Source organism: Dermacentor andersoni, chromosome 1, assembly GCF_023375885.2.
Source record: "Dermacentor andersoni chromosome 1, qqDerAnde1_hic_scaffold, whole genome shotgun sequence".
NCBI classification, from domain to species: Eukaryota; Metazoa; Arthropoda; class Arachnida; order Ixodida; family Ixodidae; genus Dermacentor; species Dermacentor andersoni.
In genome coordinates this window covers 347,207,875-347,225,745 of record NC_092814.1, presented here as the reverse complement: position 1 = coordinate 347,225,745, position 17,871 = coordinate 347,207,875, and the positions used below count along the sequence as shown (strand labels likewise).

The window sequence follows — 17,871 nt, the reverse complement described above, 5'->3', positions numbered from 1 at the left end:
CTCTATATTTTCCTGAATGCATCTGCAATTCACTCTCCGCATGCGTAGATGTGCAAAAGAGGTTGTCTTTGCCAGTGATAAGAGCTGCAGTGTCTCAGCGATACACGATGGGCCTGCCAGAGAGCGGCTTGTACACGGCAATGAAAAGCTTTCCTGTTAGCCTTGCATGTGTCGCCGAAGTCAACGCTGCTAACAGAAAGCGGGCAACGGAAGCTAGGGGTCTGCTTGAGCAAATGAACTCGTTTCACTTCCATTAAGCCTATTTACCAAGGTACTCAGCCGCCTGCAATATTACTATATTATTACAGACTTCAATATTAGTCAGGTGTGCCTCATGGCACGCACGGTCATTGAGGAGTTCTTCGAAATGAGCAATTCCCAGAAGGCATTTGACAGTGCCTGGGCGCAGACCTGCAGTATTTCTGAGAAGAACGGGGTGTCCTAAAGAGAAAATCAGAGAATGACGCGCCTTCAGCTTCGTTTAGAACAGTATGTATTGAGCAAAGGTCGGTCCGTTGAAGACGAGTCTCCAGATTGAAAGGAAACATTCGAAGTTTTTCTACCCGTTCTGGACCACCTGACTGAGGAGCTGACTAGGCGGTTCACGGAGAATAATGGCGTACTCTACGGAGCCCGCGCTCTCCACCGGTGAGCCAGCGCCCTCCACACCACCCGGAGTGAGAATTTTATGGGCATCTCCTTACTCAAGCCTTTCGCCGATCGAACGCTATGCATGCGACATCGAAAGCGTTGAAGTTGAGTGCAGGCTGGTAATGAAACTTCTTTAGCACATCGAAGCCGAAAAGAAGTGCGAGATAGAGACACTGCTGCAATCGGTGACTGTCTTGTGAGAATATAACTAGCCTTCCACTAACTGCACAAACTAGCTGTTATCCCCGTGACGATAAAGGCATCGTCATCATCTTGCGAGCGCACGTTTTCGCGCCTTCGAAGATTGAAGACATCTTCGCCGCGAGATGACGAATAATCGTCTGAGCGACCTGGCTGTGCTTGCGGTCGAGCGATCTTTTGCCAATAAGATAGGTCTTCGGCGTGTAGTCGACACGTTTGATGCTGCGCACAGTAATCGGAATCAGGGTGTAGACGAGCCGTATGTAAAAATACTGAAAGATATCTATAGCGGCTCCACAGCCACCGTAGTCCTCCATAAAGAAAGCAACAAAATCCCAATAAAGAAAGGCATCAGGCAGGGAGATACGATCTCTCCAATGCTATTCACAGCATGTTTACAGGAGGTATTCAGAGACCTGGATTGGAAAGAATTGGAGACAAGAGTTAATGGAGAATACCTTAGTAACTTGCGATTCGCTGATGGTATTGCCTTGCTTAGTAACTCAGGGGACCAACTGCAATGCATGCTCACTGACCTGGAGAGGCAAAGCAGAAGGGTAGGTCTAAAAATTAATCTGCAGAAAACTAATGTTTAACAGTCTCGGAAGAGAACAGCAGTTTACAATAGGTGGCGAGGCACTGGAAGTTGTAAGGGAATACATCTACTTAGGTCAGGTAGTGACCGCGGATCCGGATCGTGAGACTGAAATAATCAAAAGAATAAGAATGGGCTGGGGTGCGTTTGGCAGGCATTCTCAGATAATGAACAGCAGGTTGCCATTATCCCTCAAGAGAAGAGTGTGTAACAGCTGTGTCTTACCAGTACTCACGTACAGGGCAGAAACATGGAGGCTTACGAAAAGGGTTCTACTTAAATTGAGGACGGCACAATGAGCTATGGAAAGAATAATGATAGGTGTAACGTTAAGGGATAAGAGCAGATTGGGTGAGGGAACAAATGCGAGTTATTGACATCTTAGTTAAAATCAAGAAAAAGAAATGGGCATGGGCCGGACATGTAATGAGGAGGGAATATAACCGATGGTCATTAAGGGTTACGGACTGGATTCCAAGGGAAGGGAAGCGTAGCAGGGGGTGGTAGAAAGTTAGGTGGGCGGATGAGATTAACAAGTTTGCAGGGATAACGTGGCCACAATTAGCACATGACCGGGGTAGTTGGAGAAGTATGGAAGAGGCCTTTGCCCTGCAGTGGGCGTAACCAGGCTGATGATGATGATGACAGTAATGGACGTATACGTCTGCACCAGTATGCCCGTATAATGATACCCCATCGTATCTCCGCGGCGCTTTCGCGGGAAAATTGTCCGACACGGGCGTATACCGATACCGGTATCAGAACACCCACTTCACCATCGAACAAATCCCGGCTGTGTTCGTGTTGTACTGTCACAGCGCAGGCAGTGGTACCTGTGGTTGTGACGAAACCTTCCTCTGTCCCTGTCATGGCTTTGAGATTCCATATATAGGGTGCCCTCCGAGGCCACGTCGGTGGCCTAGCTTGCGTAGTGAACAGTGTATAGTCGGACGGCTGTTATTTGCGCTTGTGAAAACTGCCAGATTGTATGGCCAAATGTGACACTGACTGAAATGCCTACGCGTGCTCTATTTTTGCAGTTCTCTCCCATCTTCTAGTTGTTTTTGTTATTCTTTTCCCATATACCTTCTTGTTATTCCCCGTTTTCAACGTTTAAAATACCAGCCGGCGCCACAAGGGTGCATTAATTAAAAAAAAAGATCTATCGCGTCTTTACCAAAGTTGGAATTGATATGCACATTGCTTAATGGTGTTAGTTTTCTGTCCTGTTGTGAAATTACGCTTTTGAAGTGTGATCTGGTTAACTGATATTTTGTTGCTGCTGAGTACTTGTATTTTTCTTTATTTAATACTGTTTTTATGTATGTGCTGTACCATGTATTATATATATTTTCATTTTCTTAATAGAAGCACTGATGTGTAAATATGCAAAATCGTAATTTATATCTTACTGCGAAATAGGCATACCTAGCTTATTCACACTGATGTGTTTAAAAGGCCTTCTTCCCAGTTAAACATGGTCAAAACACAATGCAGAAGTTCCCCTCCTCTCTGCGCCCCCCCTTCCCCCAAGGAACTCACTTGTCATGGGTGCCAACCCTCCCCCCCCCCTCCCCAGTCAAAAAACCCTGGCGCAGCCCCTGGGCCCGCAGCGTCATCCGGGCCAATGAGGAAGGCCGAAAATAACAGAAAATGATCATCATCGCTGGGACCCTCCACAAGGCACGCAGCAACATCCGAACCAATGAGGAAGGCCGAAAATAGCAAAATGATCATCATCGCTGGGACCAACCACAAGGCACGCAGCGCCATCCGAGTCAATGAGGAAGGACGAAAATAACAAAATGATTATCATCACTGGGACCCTCCACAAGGCACGCAGCAACATCCGAACCAATGAGGAAGGCCGAAAATAGCAAAATGATCATCATCGCTGGGACCAACCACAAGGCACGCAGCGCCGTCCGAGTCAATGAGGAAGGACGAAAATAACAAAATGATTATCATCGTTGGGACCGTCCACAAGGCACGCAGCAACATCCGAACCAATGAGGTAGGCAGAAAATAACAAAATCATCATCATCGCTGAGACCCTCCGCAAGGCACGCAGCGCCATCCGAGTCAATGAGAAAGGCTGATAATAACAGAAAATGGTCATCATCGCTGGGACCCTCCACAAGGCACGCAGCGTTATTAGCACCAATAAGGAAGGTTGAAAATAACAAAATGGTCATCATCGCTGGGACCATCCACAAGGCACGCAGCGTCATTCGGACCACTGAGGAAGGCCGAAAATAACAAACTGGTCATCATCGCTGGGATCATCCACAACGCACGCAGCGTCATCGGAGCAATGAGGAAGGCCGAAAAGAATAGAAAATGGCCATCCGCCAAAACTGCCTTCAGGTGTCTGAAAACAGTTAACGGGGTCCTGAACCACCCCTCGGGCTGGGTGAAAAAAACATAGTCCGCGAATAGAAAAACATCTCAGCCAAATATTGCAGCCATGCGCGGCGCGTAGGTCTCGCAAGCGGAGCGCCAAGTCACATTTCTCTCAAGCGCTCTTTTTTCATTTGAAGCCTGTTCCACACTGTTTTCTGGACGCTTTATTTCGCAATATAGCAGATCCCCTACGCGGCTGCTATTGGCCAGTAGCTGACATCAATTAAGAAAGTTTTTTTTGGATCAGTGCGCTTCTGCCTTCTGTTACTGTGTATATTGATTGACGAAGTTTAATGATTAAACAGGCTGAAGAACGCGAAGGTTTGCTTTCGAATTTCGATAACAATTACGTACTTCAGGAAGAAGCCGACTATGGTCTGCTCGCGCTCGGCCGCCCCCGCGTCACCGTGAACGTCACCGTGGCTGCACGCCACGGTGACATTCAGTAGGTGGACCGCTGTGGGTACGCCCCGCGCCTTCGTATAGCCTTCGCAGTGCAAGGTATTGAAGGAGGAGCGGAAGCGCCGCGATGGACGTGTATGATTGCCAATAACTCCGCTTCTGCTGAAGGAATTGAATGACGTTTTGCGGCAAAGCAGTTCAGAAATAGCCAATTTTAACTTCAAACGCATTTCTCCACTCTGATGAAAAGTGGTTCAGCGCACCTTTAAAAACAGCTACAAACAGCTCTTAGTGCAGACGTGTAATAAACGTCTCGTTCAAAACGCAATTTTGCAGATATCTAGAAAACGTGTTAGAAGTGAACAAATAATATAAAAGGACTACTTGCAAAGCTCACGTGTAGCCTGCTTTAAACACACCTGCAGGAAGGCAAGAGCATACGGCTGAGCTCCGGGTCGCGCTGCGTATTGTTACCAAATACATGCGTACTGCGTGCGTCGTCTCCTACTGCATACCTGCCAACCTGCGAAAAATAAAAATTTAATAAATGGCATTTGACACCACAATATCGAGAAACTGCAGCTACCAGGCGTTCAAAGCAGACCGATAGTGTTAACTGCGCTGGACGTGCAATGTTTATATCATGCAGTTACACTAGTTCTACAAAACGGCGCTGCTGTAGCCTTCTTTTTCCGCAATGATTGTTGTGTCAGGTGCGTCGTGCTACATTTTTCACGAATTTTAGCGTATTGCATGTATTTGAGTTCTTAGTCTGAGGTAAAGCTTTCTTACAAAACAATGCCCCCATACTGGCCAAGTTGCTAAAACTAGCATTTAGTGCAATAAGAAAGTCGCAGTTCTGCCTGACAGGCGAAGCATCGATTGCGATAACAAATTAGTGGACACCTATACGAAGTACTGATAGTAGTTTTATCGGCCGTAAATAAACTTGTAAACATAGGCATACTAACTAAATTAACAAGTATGGTGTCACGCGCGCACCAACAAACATGAAGACATACCACTTGATGACCGCGGAAACTCGCTATCACAACGCTAGGGTGAGGAAGCGCGGTGGCAGCATCGAGCAAATTGACCTTCGTGCTGCCTCTCGCATGAACGCGAACTAAAGGCGCGATCGGAGATCGCTGTTCGAAACGTACGTTCAGTTTCGCCTCACGCCATTGGCCTGTGCCACCTCTAGTCGTCAGCATTGCCCTTGCGTTCAGTTTCGCTTGATGCGATTGCCCTATGCCGTGCCGAGTTGTCAGTCGCCGGGCGTAGAAAAGGCGTATCGAAGCCAAGACATAGAACGGTGTAGAGTGTACTATGGTAGCTGGCATAAAAAAGCACACGGTGCTGTAATAATCTGCATGAGGAGCTCCTTCCAGCTTTGTGGAAGTTACTGGCGCCTCGGACAATGAGGAACGCTAAAATAGCAAAATGCTTTTGTCCGCGTTTTCTTGCCTGTTACCGACGCCTGTAGCGTCCCAAGTGCCCGCAGCGTCCGTCGTTGCGCAACAATACGAAATGGGGCGTGGTTGACACGCGAATTCACCTTGTGCGTAAGCACCTGCGCTCCCATGCCTCGCAGCTTTGACTCTGCTAAACGCCGCTTACGAGACACGAGTATACTTCACTGAAAGCAATTTTTTTTCTCTTTCTTTTTATTGGGTGTGAAACGCCACCCGCGTCGAAGCCCCGAAACTGTTGTACAACGTGATCAGGCCGTCGGGTCGAACACGCAGCCGAACGTCGGTGTCGATGAAACATCACAACAACAAATGTTTTTGCGCTGTAGCACAGGCCGCGTTTACTTGAATGCTGGCGCTTCGGTTGATTTGCAGTACACTTTTTTATTGCGAAAGCAATACTGCTCGCACTTTCGGCCCATCGGTGGTCGTGGCGCCTCCTTACACAGCTGCGCGTCACGTGACCGTGTGTGGTCACGCCAGACCGAGAGATTGGGTCCCAGCTGGCGGCATCGATGGTGGAGGCGAAGCCTTGCGCGCCGCTGCTGCGGCGCTATCGAGAGAGGGCGCTCGCTGGTGTGACGTCACGCTAGGAGGATAAATGGGGCTACAGCTCGGCTCCTCGCAGTGGTCGGCGCGCTGCCTTGCGCTATGTCGGATGATGTATAGCCATAAGTTTAACAAAGGGCAACCATGTGCACACCATCAGCCGAAACAAGGCGCAGCCAAGGGTATTGCTTTCGCAATCTTCCAGGCTTAACCAAGCTAAGCCTTCAGCCAATTTTTTTTTCCTCAGCAGTTCCTTCAGGTTTGTGTAAGACTCAGTCACATTAGGCCAACACCACAGCGATTTTGGTCTGCCGACTATCGACGACAGCGTTTCTTCCTTCGTGTCGGCGCCTCCGTCACAATACCGACGCCGACAATCTGCCGACGGTCGGCGGAGAGCTCAGAAGCAGGATACCTATAAAGAAAGGGGTCAGACAAGGAGACACAATCTCCCCAATGCTATTCACTGCGTGCTTGGAAGAAGTATTCAAACTGGGAAGGCTTAGAAGTGAGAATCGACGGCGAATATCTCGGCAACCTTCAGTTCGCAGATGGCATTGTCATGTTCAGCAACAGTGGGAACGAGTTACAACATATGATTGAGGACCTTAACAGAGAAAGCGTAAGAGTTGGGTTGAAAATTAATATGCTCAAGACAAAGATATTGATCAAAAGCCTGGCAAGGGAACGAGAGTTCAGGATCGCCAGACAGCCTCTAGAGTCTGTGAAGGAGTACGTTTATCCAGGTCAATTACTCACAGGGGACCCTGATCACGAGATGGAAATTTGCAGAACAATAAACATGGGTTGGAGCGCATACGGCAGACGTGAAATCCTGACAGGAAGCTTACCATTATAACTGAAAAGAAAGGTGTACAATCAGTGCATTCTACCGGTGCTTAACATATGGGGCAGAAACTTGGAGACTGACAAACAAGCTCGAGAACAAGTTAAGGACCGTGCACAGAGCGATGGAACGAAGAAGGTTTGGTGTAACGTTAAGAGACAGGAAGAGCGTGGTGTGGATCAGAGAGCAAACGGGGAGCCGACATTTGTTCAGCATAGTTGCAAAAATTATCGATGATGCGCCCTGGTTAGCCAATCAGATAGCTCGCCGAAATGATGTCAGTTGGGTGAAATGCGTAAATTGGGATGGGGCGGCTCAAAACTCAGGAGAGCGGCGCCGCTGGGATGGGTAGCGATGCACATTTTTAAAACCTTATACTAAATTACACGCTTTACGCGGAGTGCTTAAATGTGTCACTTAATGATCAGAAAGACCTCCCAACTCGGTACGTTAGTACAATTAAATGATCAAAATCGTTTCAGCATCCCTGTAATGTGACGCAAGCTTGAGGTTTTGCCTAAGAAACTGAAACGAAGACGATGAACTTAACTTTCTTAATAAAACAAAACAGTTTTTCTTCTCCGTAAAAGATTCACCGACGATTACAATACTCCCTAATGCGAAATTTGAGCGCAGCTCTATGCATGCTTTCATTTCGCGATATATTGGCTTTCGCGACCAGTCTGTCTCGTACGGCACGTTGCAAATGAAGTGTGAGGCGACTGCCTCGCTAATCGCGAGAGGCAGCGCGTGGGTGATGCGTGGACGCGATTCACAGGAGCCGTTGCAAACAGACCTCCTCTAATGTAGCGCTTTGTTTTCATATATCGTTCGACGCGCTCGCTGCATGCCATCGGTGAACAGACAAGCGCTACTCTGGCGCCATCTCTTAGCTAGAATCGCCGCAAAGCAGCACTACGTTTTTATTCTCACGCTTTCGCCATACCCTCCAGTTTCGGCTTCATGTTTTCACTGTATCCTCCTCCGATTTCCTCCCCGCGCTCTGTTCGCTTTTCATCGCCCGCTGCGCTCCGCGTTCGCTCTTTCATCCTTCGTTCTGCTCGTTCTCTCGGTTACGACGCCAACGCTCAACGCAGGAACGGGCGCTTCAAGGGACAGACAACCGCTCAGAACATGAATCGAGATAAACCAGCTGATGGAATGATTCCCTATCGCAGTGGCTACAACGATTCATGTTTCTCATTAAACGTGGATCCGTATTTTTAAATGGTCACTAAAGGTCGCGAAAAATGACCTTTGCCGCCCTACGCCGCAAAAACGTGAAGGTGCATTTACACTCTTGACCTTCTACTAGCGCACGCGTTTCCTGGTCTTTTTATTAGTATTGAAATGAAGTATATTTTTTCATTATTATAAGTTTTTCCTGATTTACAATGTGCAGGTAAGCCTTCGTTTGCAGTGAGCAGAAAAGTGGCGCTGCCTTCACCTACGTTTTCGATGAGTTGGCTTGGCTCGTCTATAGACAAAACAACGACGACGGGGGCCAGCCAGCCATGACGTAGGCGTGTACTTGGGGAAAAACGTGGTACAAATAAATGTCTGTATAACAACGCTAACTTATTGCACCAGCTTTTTCAAAAGTGGTTGAAAAGGTCAAAATGTAGGTGGTCAACGACAGCTACACTCATTCCTGTGAAAGCAGAACGATGGGCGGCTTTCACAATTTGCGAGGCGGGCTATCGGCATCGCTCTCGGTTTACAGCGTTGCTGGAGGAGGGACTCTTACATTTTGGGGGGGTTGCTGAGATCGAAAATTTATGCGTACGAAATATCCACGCGCTTTTGGAAGTAACCGCTGCATATGTAAACACTACCGAGGGTGAGTGCGTCGCGCCACAAAAAACTAGGTCGTTAAAGATCGGTTGTCAGTCCAGTTAAGAGCTGCGCTCTGAAATAAAGCAGCAAGCTCAAAGCGTGCGATTCTTCCATCGAAAACGTCTCTCGCTTCTGTCGTCTGCTTCATTAGCCAGGATGCGTGTCTCTGAGAAACGGAATGAGTCATCGTATATTGGCGCCGACGCGCTGGTTTTCTACCTTGAGCAGCATACGCGACCGACCAGTGGTGATGGGCACACGGTCCAGGCCGCGTTATCGCTATCTCGCGAAACGCATATGACTCGTCTGGCTGAGAAGCGGCAGATTATCATCGATAGTGTTGCGCGCGCCACAGGTATCCGCTGGCGCACTGCAAGCACCCGCGCCGCCATGGCTCGGAGAGTGAACACGCCCGATAATGGGTGGCCGTGCAACCACCATGCGTGTTGACAATAGAGCACTACAGCCCTTGATGCACTCTTAAAGTTTGCACCCTTTGGGACTTACCTTGTCCTACAACGATAATCGTCATCTTGCTCGCGTTTCCTTTCTTTAACGACGCGAGCCCGGTGCTTCCAGGTCCCGAACGGCATTCGCGCTAGCAGCCGTTACAACGCATTCTGGACAGAAAAAGGGCGAGCGTAGAGTTTCGAAACAAGGAAACGCAAGCAAGGCAGATTATTATTGTTTTGGGACAAGATAAGCCCTAAAGGGTGCAAACTGCTTTAAGAGTGTAGACATGATGAAACTTTAAGGCACCGCCTTGCGCACATTTCTTTTTATGAATTAAAAAGCTGCCGTAGTCATAAGCTCTGATAATGTGAAAAGTCAATAATCTTGATCACAATACGAATGGAGCAGTGAAAAGCGCAATAAGTCGCCTAACGTTTCTATGTTCGACCAATAATATTTAGAACAGACGCATTTCAAAAACAAATTAAGTGGAACCTCCCTGAACGGGAACTATCGCAAGCTATGCGTGGACGGCGTGGTGCGGAATGTATTACGAGCGCTAATGATGTGTGTGGGGGTTGTGCTGGTGTATGCGTTATTTATTTCTATATGCGTGAGTACGAGCAGACAGACGCACATATTTTGCACTGCCGAACATATACATTCCGCACCATGCCGATCGCCATATAATGCTACGCATACGTCGTCCAGGATTAACATCAACATCACCTGATAAAAGAAGGATCGCATGAATAGTGGTTGTGCGATCTACAAATTTAAAGCACAAATTAAAAACGCTGGACAAGTACTTTCTAGACTCAAACTCAGTCGGGCGTACCACGGCAAGATGGCAGCGGTTGGAACTTCTATAATACCGAAACGGCGGTCCAAATAACCTACCTGGGTAAAATCTGGGGTTCATGCTGCGCCCAGCGGTGTCGATCCCCAGTGCGGCGGGAAACGTGTGCAGCTTATGCTCGTCTTCATCGGGCGAGGAGGAAAGGGTGCGCGGCCAGCCTTTCCTCCTCTCTGGCTTGTGCGCTGCTTGAATGCGTTGCCGTCGACTTGGTTGCCATCGCGAGCTGCGGAACGATTTGTAGGTGTTTTAGCTCGTTCTCCGCGAAATTTACGTGACGCCAGTTAATACGGCGTCCTTTGAAGAGCCACTGTGTAGCCTCTTGCGGTGCAGCGACAACTACAGCATGCCGAAAATTCCCTTGGCTGCGCAAACATGCGACGCGCATCAAGAGCCGCGGTGTGCGTGCGTGTTGTGACCTACTTTGGCTGTATCAGCTTTTATTCAACGAAGAGCAGCGGCGTCTCTGAATTGCCCCTGTGAATAGGAAAGTCTTCAATCTGATAGCTTGACCTAAGAACTAAAACGTAGGAGCACTCGTGTACAGCCAACATAATGCAACCCCGAAACCACTAAGCGCCAATCGTTACAAAATATTTGTGTCAGCCAATGGCATCGTTCTCGAGTCTAGTAGACCTGAAATTGCTATGCTATGCCTACGTTAGCCTCATGTATGGCGACGATGGCGTTGCTCAACACGGTGATCACTGCTGTTGGTAAGCCAGCATGATACATGCAAGTTTTTGTCCTTCGGTATTGCCTTTTGGCCCTGCAAGGCAGTAATATCGAAAGAGGACCGCATAAAAAGTATCGGGTGGCTATTTATGAGGATACAATTTCCGTAAAGAAGAGTGCGTCCTATACGATGGGACGTTGTTGTTGGCTTGTTCTTCGGCCGTGCGCACAATGCGTGGTCTTCCCATTTTTGTTGGACTTCCAACTGTTGCAACGGTCTACCTCTGCAATACACAATCCCGCTCTTACCGCGGAGGCTACCGCGGGGCACATCCCCGTGTTTTCCCGCCGCAACTGCCGCGCCGTTGTATTGAGTTCAGACGCAGCCGGCTGCAACGGCGGCCAGCGCGGGTAGCCGGCAGCAACGGCGGCCACCCACTGCACAGCTGCCGCACGCGGTGAAATCACGTGTGCTTTCTTTCTTCTGCGCCGCACTATCGTTCGTTATCTTTCTTGTTCACGTTACGGACGTAAGCCAGGCCCAGATACCCCCCTACGAGGCCACGCATACGGCTCATTCACATAGGTCCGTCAGATAAACAGCTTCGCTGTAAAAAAAAGAAAGGAAGAATATGCAGATCCCACGCGCTGTGGAAGTCGATATAGGCAAAGCTTTCTGTGCTGTTTGCTTTGATTGACGATAATTAGCGGTGATGTTGACGGCGAATGTTTAATTTCTTCAACGTTTTTTCAACACGAGAGTGGGGAGTTGATGTCAAATGTTACCCTGCGTGCACCACTGCTGTTTGTCTGCGTAGTGCACAAAACACAAAGGGAGAGGTGTCTGCCTGAGCCGTCGTTGTGCGCCATATTTCATTGTCATTGTCATTGCCTCACAAGGCACATCGCATCGTGGCAGAAACTTGAATTGAATTATGGGGCTGTACGTGCCAAAACCACGATTGGATTATGAGGCAGGCCGTAGTGGCGCACTCCGGATTAATTTTGGCACCGCGATGTTCTTTATTGTGTCGCTAAATCAAAGTGCGCCAGCGTTTTTTATTTCGCCCACGTCAAAATGCAGCTGCCTCGGTAAAATCCGCGACCTCGAGCAATGCCATAGCCGCAAAGCTATCGCGGCGGGTACAGAAGTGTTGATTTGACGTGCGACCGCTTGCGCTGTGTCGCGTAGACCATGCGATGCGATTTAATTAGTGCGGCTCTGCTTCTGTACGTCCTGCATAAGTTGTATGGCAGACACATTTGCATGGTTTTATTTTTCAGAAATAGCAGAAACGCACAGTACCGTACCTTGAACCTAAGCTTATCCAGCGTTTCCTTGCCTTCTCACGTCACCTTTTCTTATCCCCCCCCCCCCCCCTGTATTTGTATGGGAACTGGTAGCGAAGAGTGGCAAGGCTGTTATTCACTCGTTTCGCGACTGCGTCGTTTCTACAAATTCTCTGCCTTCTTTCCCCTTCCTCTCTTCCATTCTATCTAGCTTCCCTCTGCACTTGCACGTTGGTAGAAAGGTAAGCGCTTGCAAGGGCTCACGGATAATTACGTCAGTCAAGAGGCTAATGTGGCGACGACCCGGAAGCTCCAGAGGGCATTGCGCACATTCGATGCAGTACGGCCCAAACGAGTTCCTCGCGTCTCTTTTCTTCTCTGACACGCTGCTTCCATGTTATACAGGCTATGAACCAACCCACGACGCGGTGTGCCGACAGCAGCAGCCACATCACCAGCAGTGGGAAAGTCGAAGGAAAAGGCAAAGAAAACGTCGCTTTAAAACCCCACACCGGCTCACGCCGCAATCCTGCATGTTCGTGCCGCATGCTTGGAACATGTGCTATAAAGCGCAAACAAATCTATAACACTGCTTCGGACACTCGCCCAGTCCTCATACTACATTGATTGGAATGACCGACAATGCTGCGTGTGACGTCTGCGGGAGCGAAAAGAACATAGAACATTTATGGTGTCACTGTCGTCGATTTCAGTCACCCGCCGCGGTGGCGCCTATGGTGTGGCGCTGCTAAGCACGAGGTTGCGGTATCAAATCCCGGCCGATTTTCGATGGGGGCGAAATGCGAAAACGCCCGTGTCCCGTGCATTGGGGGCAAGTTAAAGATCCCCCAGGTTGTCAAAATTAATCCGGAGTCACCCACTGCAGCGTGCCTCATAATCAAATCGTGGTTTTGGCACGTAAACCCCCATAATTCATCGAGATCTTAGTCGGAAAGACAAACACTATCTATTGCATTGCGGCATCTGGACGATCTGTCGTTGTCCGTGCAGGAGATACTTAAAGACCGCCGGCTCGTCGGCCCACAATGCTGTAAAGTCACCTTTGTCTTTTTCGAGGGCGACTGGCCTGTGTAAACACCTTTGATTTGGTGAGGCCCCCCACGCGCGTTCGCATCGTCCCCGCATTTTTCTTTCCCCCCGACTTCTCGCTCTACTCATCGTTATATTCCACCTTTCCCGTCCCCCAGTGTAGTGTAGGATCGCCAACCAGACGCATTTAAGGTTAACATCCCTGCCGTCTCTCTTTCCGTTCTAAAACAGCAGCGCTCTGTCCCTTCTTCTGGCCGGCTCGGCTTGTTTTTTCCTCTCCGTCTTGCGCTGTACCAGTTTTAGAATATGCAATAGCAACTTGCCCAATCCTCAACACTTCCTGTCTTTGCTTCCTCCTCGTCGCGCAGTTCAAAACCGGTCGCTCGATCACTCGACAAGTGTGATTCACACTGTACGGTAGGCTATAATTATAGTAACCAACACTACATTATTCTTGGGCGGAAACCCTGTCCAAAAAACCAGGTAGTCGCGCAATGTTTCTACAGATAACAACTAGAACTCTTGTCAAAGTAAACAGCACAACTTATTCCGCTGCAGAGCGGCACCCAAACTGTTAGGATCGTCTTACGTTTCGTAGCTACTCATTTCCACTAAAATCACAGCTTAGAACTACAGTGATAATGCTGCAGTAAGGTTACATTAGTGAAACGAAATTTCAGAAATGCACCACAGACATCCGAGGCTGATTACAGTCTCAAACACGCACACACACATCGCGTTGGATGCTCCGTCCGCCTCAACGCCACAGCAACTCCAGTCATACTGACCTAAATCGCTTCAGTGCGTCCCACAGAACGGTTTCCCATGCAAAAGACGCCACGTCATAAAAAAACTGACCGCGCGACGCGAAAAACACCACCAGAAACTGCCGCCGAGCGTTAGCTACGGTGGCTAGAGGAGGGTAGTGTGACGGGCGCCTGATCCGCGCCATGGGGAAGGACTGTGCGAAATGCGGTGAAAATTTTGGCCACCGCTAGGCGCACTGCCGTGTTCAAAGGTGCCACGCTTGCGACTGTCGGCTGTAAGGGTTGGGGTCGGGCATGAAATAGATGGTAGCTGGCCCATGCCGTCGTCCAACTCGTCCACGCTGAGGACGTTGTTGAAGGGGGAGAGTTGTTCTCATCGAGAACGAGGAATATGGGAATTATCTAAAGTATCTACATGATAACGTTACAGTTCATCAGTCTAGCATGACTGAAAGAGAATGCACACTCAGCAGCCGCGCCACGGCTGCTTATAAACATTCTGTCCTCCCTAGATCTCTAGGTGAGGGAAAACGGCCGTTCAACCGTCGACCAATTCGGAGCGTCCAAAGTCATCGTAGCCGAACCACCTTTGAGGGGGAGGGTTTACACACTCACTTCCGCACAGGTTTCACTGACCACACCGAGGTGAGAGGGTTTTCGCAGACACGGGTCCTGCCCCGAGCAGGTGCTTCTTGATCCCAGAGTTGACCCCACAGACAGTGGCCGCTGCGTCTGTCGATTGACTGACGACTTCTAAGACCCGTGAGACGGTGCCGCAAAACACCTTCTTCCAGGAGTTCCCCGCTCCAAACACACTGTGACGGTGACGGCGAATCCACTAGCAATACTTGGTCCGCGGACTGCGTCTAGACATGCCGGCGCCCCTCGCTTGGGGACGCGGCGTATTGTCGTCCTTACAAAGCGAGGCGCCGCAGCAGACATGCCAGCGCCAACGGGTTGTTGACGAGGCGCATTGTTTTCACAAAGCGAGTCATCGCAGCGGGCCGGGCAGAGTTCGACGGTCGCTTCCCCGAAGATTGCCAGCCCCCGCAGGTCGAACGTAACACGGCCGATGACTAGGGGCAGACTATTATAACGGTTCGGGAGGGGAACCGTTCACTTGGCTTCACCTGATTGGTCAAAATTTTGCTTGCGTCAGAGGCCGTCAGAGACAACGGGGCGGCAAAGCAAATTATGGTCACATCACGCATCTGTCAATCATTTTCAAAGCGAACACGTCGTTGGGTAAGAGCGGAATCGGCGAAGGGGTAGTCCGCTTTGGGTTCCTTTGCTGTGGCTTGGCTGTTGGCTCGCGACCCTGGTCGCGCGCGCCGGTCGTGCGACCCCGGAGACACGCGGGGGTCGCGCACGCGTGCGTTGGCTGCATCGGAGGCTATTACTTGCCTTTGTCGTCTGCTTGGCGTGGCTCGTTCGGAGTCGACCACGGCTGGAAGAGCGATAGGCGTTAGAAGAGATGACGGATAATTACTTGCATTGCCCCTGCCGGCTTTCCGACTATACCTTTTGCAGGCTATACGCTACGAATTGGAGTAGACTAGGGTGCAAGCGTACCAGTGGTCATTCCATGCAGAAGAGGAGTTGCGCGCTGCGGTTCATCGCCACCGACCTGCAGCTCCCAGAGGTCGGTCGGAAGCGAAGCATTCAGCGAAATGGCCTAGATCTCTGCTGCCGACACTGTCCACGAAGTTGCTCTCGCAATTACTGTGTTGGCTGTTAGAAGGGCTGGGTCAGCTGTCCCGTGACCTCCGCTTCAAAGTCAATGCCAAAGAGATATTTGCATGGTGAGATGGAATTCCCAGTGCTATCGCCAGCGCGAATATCTCGCAGATCGCCATTCAGCAGTTATAAGGGTTCAACCTAGGCTAGTTCAGCTGATAAAACTATACAGTCAGGACGGGAAGATGTTGTGGAGATCTCTTAATTGGCTGCTCTTTTTGCTCTAGTTCGGGAGTGCCGCACTTTCGTCCTCAATTTAACGGCACAGCGCGCACCGTCAGCACCATGCTCTTCGGTTTTACTTCGCGCGGGTAATGCAGAGCCCGTATATCGTAATGTTCGATTTCAATTCCATTGCTTTATCACGCGACGCGCCGTGAGGCAGATCGCAGCGGTAGCGGCAGCGCGGCGGCGAGTGAGTCATGTCCGAGCCGATGACGAAGGGCGAAAAAAGAAGGAAAATTTATATAGTCAATTAGTAAAGGTGGCCTTAAGAACCAGTTCACGGTTTTGTTGCGCTCGCTACTTAGGAAGTGCTGGGAGTGCATTCCTGGTGCATGCATCGTGCAAGCTCCTGGTAGCAGACGACATAGTGCTGCGCTCTGCCAACTCATTTACACTTGCGATACCGCCTCTCGGCTGATAATGAAAAAAAAAATTAAATTGTGGGGTTTAACGTGCCAAAACCACTTTCTGATTATGAGGCACGCCGTAGTGGAGGACTCCGGAAATTTCGACCACCTGGGGTTCTTTAACGTGCACCTAAATCTAAGTACACGGGTGTTTTCGCATTTCGCCCCCATCGAAATGCGGCCGCTGTGGCCGGGATTCGATCCCGCGACCTCGTGCTCAGCAGCCCAACACCATAGCCACTGAGCAACCACGGCGGGTTCGGCTGATAATGAAAAAGAATGACATTGATAAATTACTTCAAGCATTGCGTGAACGTCCAGCACCGCATATTTAGAACTTGTCATATAACATTGAATTTATACTTTATATTTCATCAGCAAGCAGAAACATTCTGCAGTTCCTTGGTTAACTTGTCATAGATGATGTACACTTCAGAGGCAGCACCCTCTCGTCTATTGGTCGTGTCCTCCCCTTCTTCCACCTCCGGCTTGGGAACGGGCCATTTAGTGACGTAAGCGGCGAAGTGAACGGTTCGTTTTCCGAACTGTTGTAAGACTCCGCCCTAGGCTTCGCTGGCTGCGTTGACGCTTCGATTTCGCCTTTTCATTGTCGTCGTTAGTGAGATTTGTCAATAGTGTTTGGTCGTTGGGTATCAACACGAGGAATTAGCTCTTCAGACTGTCGGATGATGTAGGGAACCATGCTGTCATGCTGCTCAAGTATGCAAAGGTGGGTATAGATAGTACTCAAAAAAAAAATTAAAGCCCCAAGTGATCTCTTGCGAAGGGAGCAATAGACCCAGAATAATAAACGGGCTGACAAAGAGCTAACGAACGACAGCGTGGTTTGTGAACGGCACTTCGACGAAAGGTTTATCGAGAGGACCTAACGGCACACAATTAACGGTGAGGATGTGTAAACTACCTCGCTATAGTCCGCGTCTGAAACAACACGCCATGCCTACTGTGTTCCCTGATGCGCCTCAGCATTTCACGAAGGAAGCACCGATAAAAAAAATAAGACAGAAATATATGTGAGCAGCGCTGGACCTGCTGCAAAACGACAAAAGCTGAACGGCAATCAGCAGGCAAGACGCCCAGCAAGACGACGACGCCGCAGCGCATGCGCAGCTACGCCAGGAGCAGCAAGACGATGGGTATATCCTGAGGCGGAAATACCAGATATATTGCATGCCGTGGGACTTGAACGCGTGTGTGATAATCTCTCCGCTTACCTGATGCAACGTGGAACAAGGTAACGTTTCCAAGTGAATGTTAATGGGTGTCCTTCGGAGCCTGTGAGCTCGAGGGCGAGCAGGTTGACAACATCTTGCTGCCCAAGTTAGTGAATTCAAGCCGGAATGCAACCAAACGGAATCATTGTTTTGCTCTGTATTCCTGAGGGGCTAAACCCGCCAACAGGGCACCGTTCCTTCGCCGGGGGAAGCGCTGTCG

At 49.6% G+C, this 17,871-nt stretch overlaps 1 protein-coding gene across 1 annotated transcript in view; it reads right to left on the bottom strand.

The window, feature by feature from the left end:
- Positions 1-10,467, bottom strand: part of LOC126516515 (histone acetyltransferase KAT5-like) — a 135,474-nt gene extending 125,007 nt beyond the window's left edge. Inside the window, exons 1-2 of the mRNA XM_055063926.2 lie at positions 10,310-10,467; positions 4,672-4,775 (exon numbers count right to left, since the gene is read on the bottom strand). The gene's annotated coding sequence lies outside the window, so the exon portion shown is untranslated. The remainder of the gene's footprint in view (positions 1-4,671; positions 4,776-10,309) is intronic.
- Positions 10,468-17,871: the final 7,404 nt, after the last annotated feature.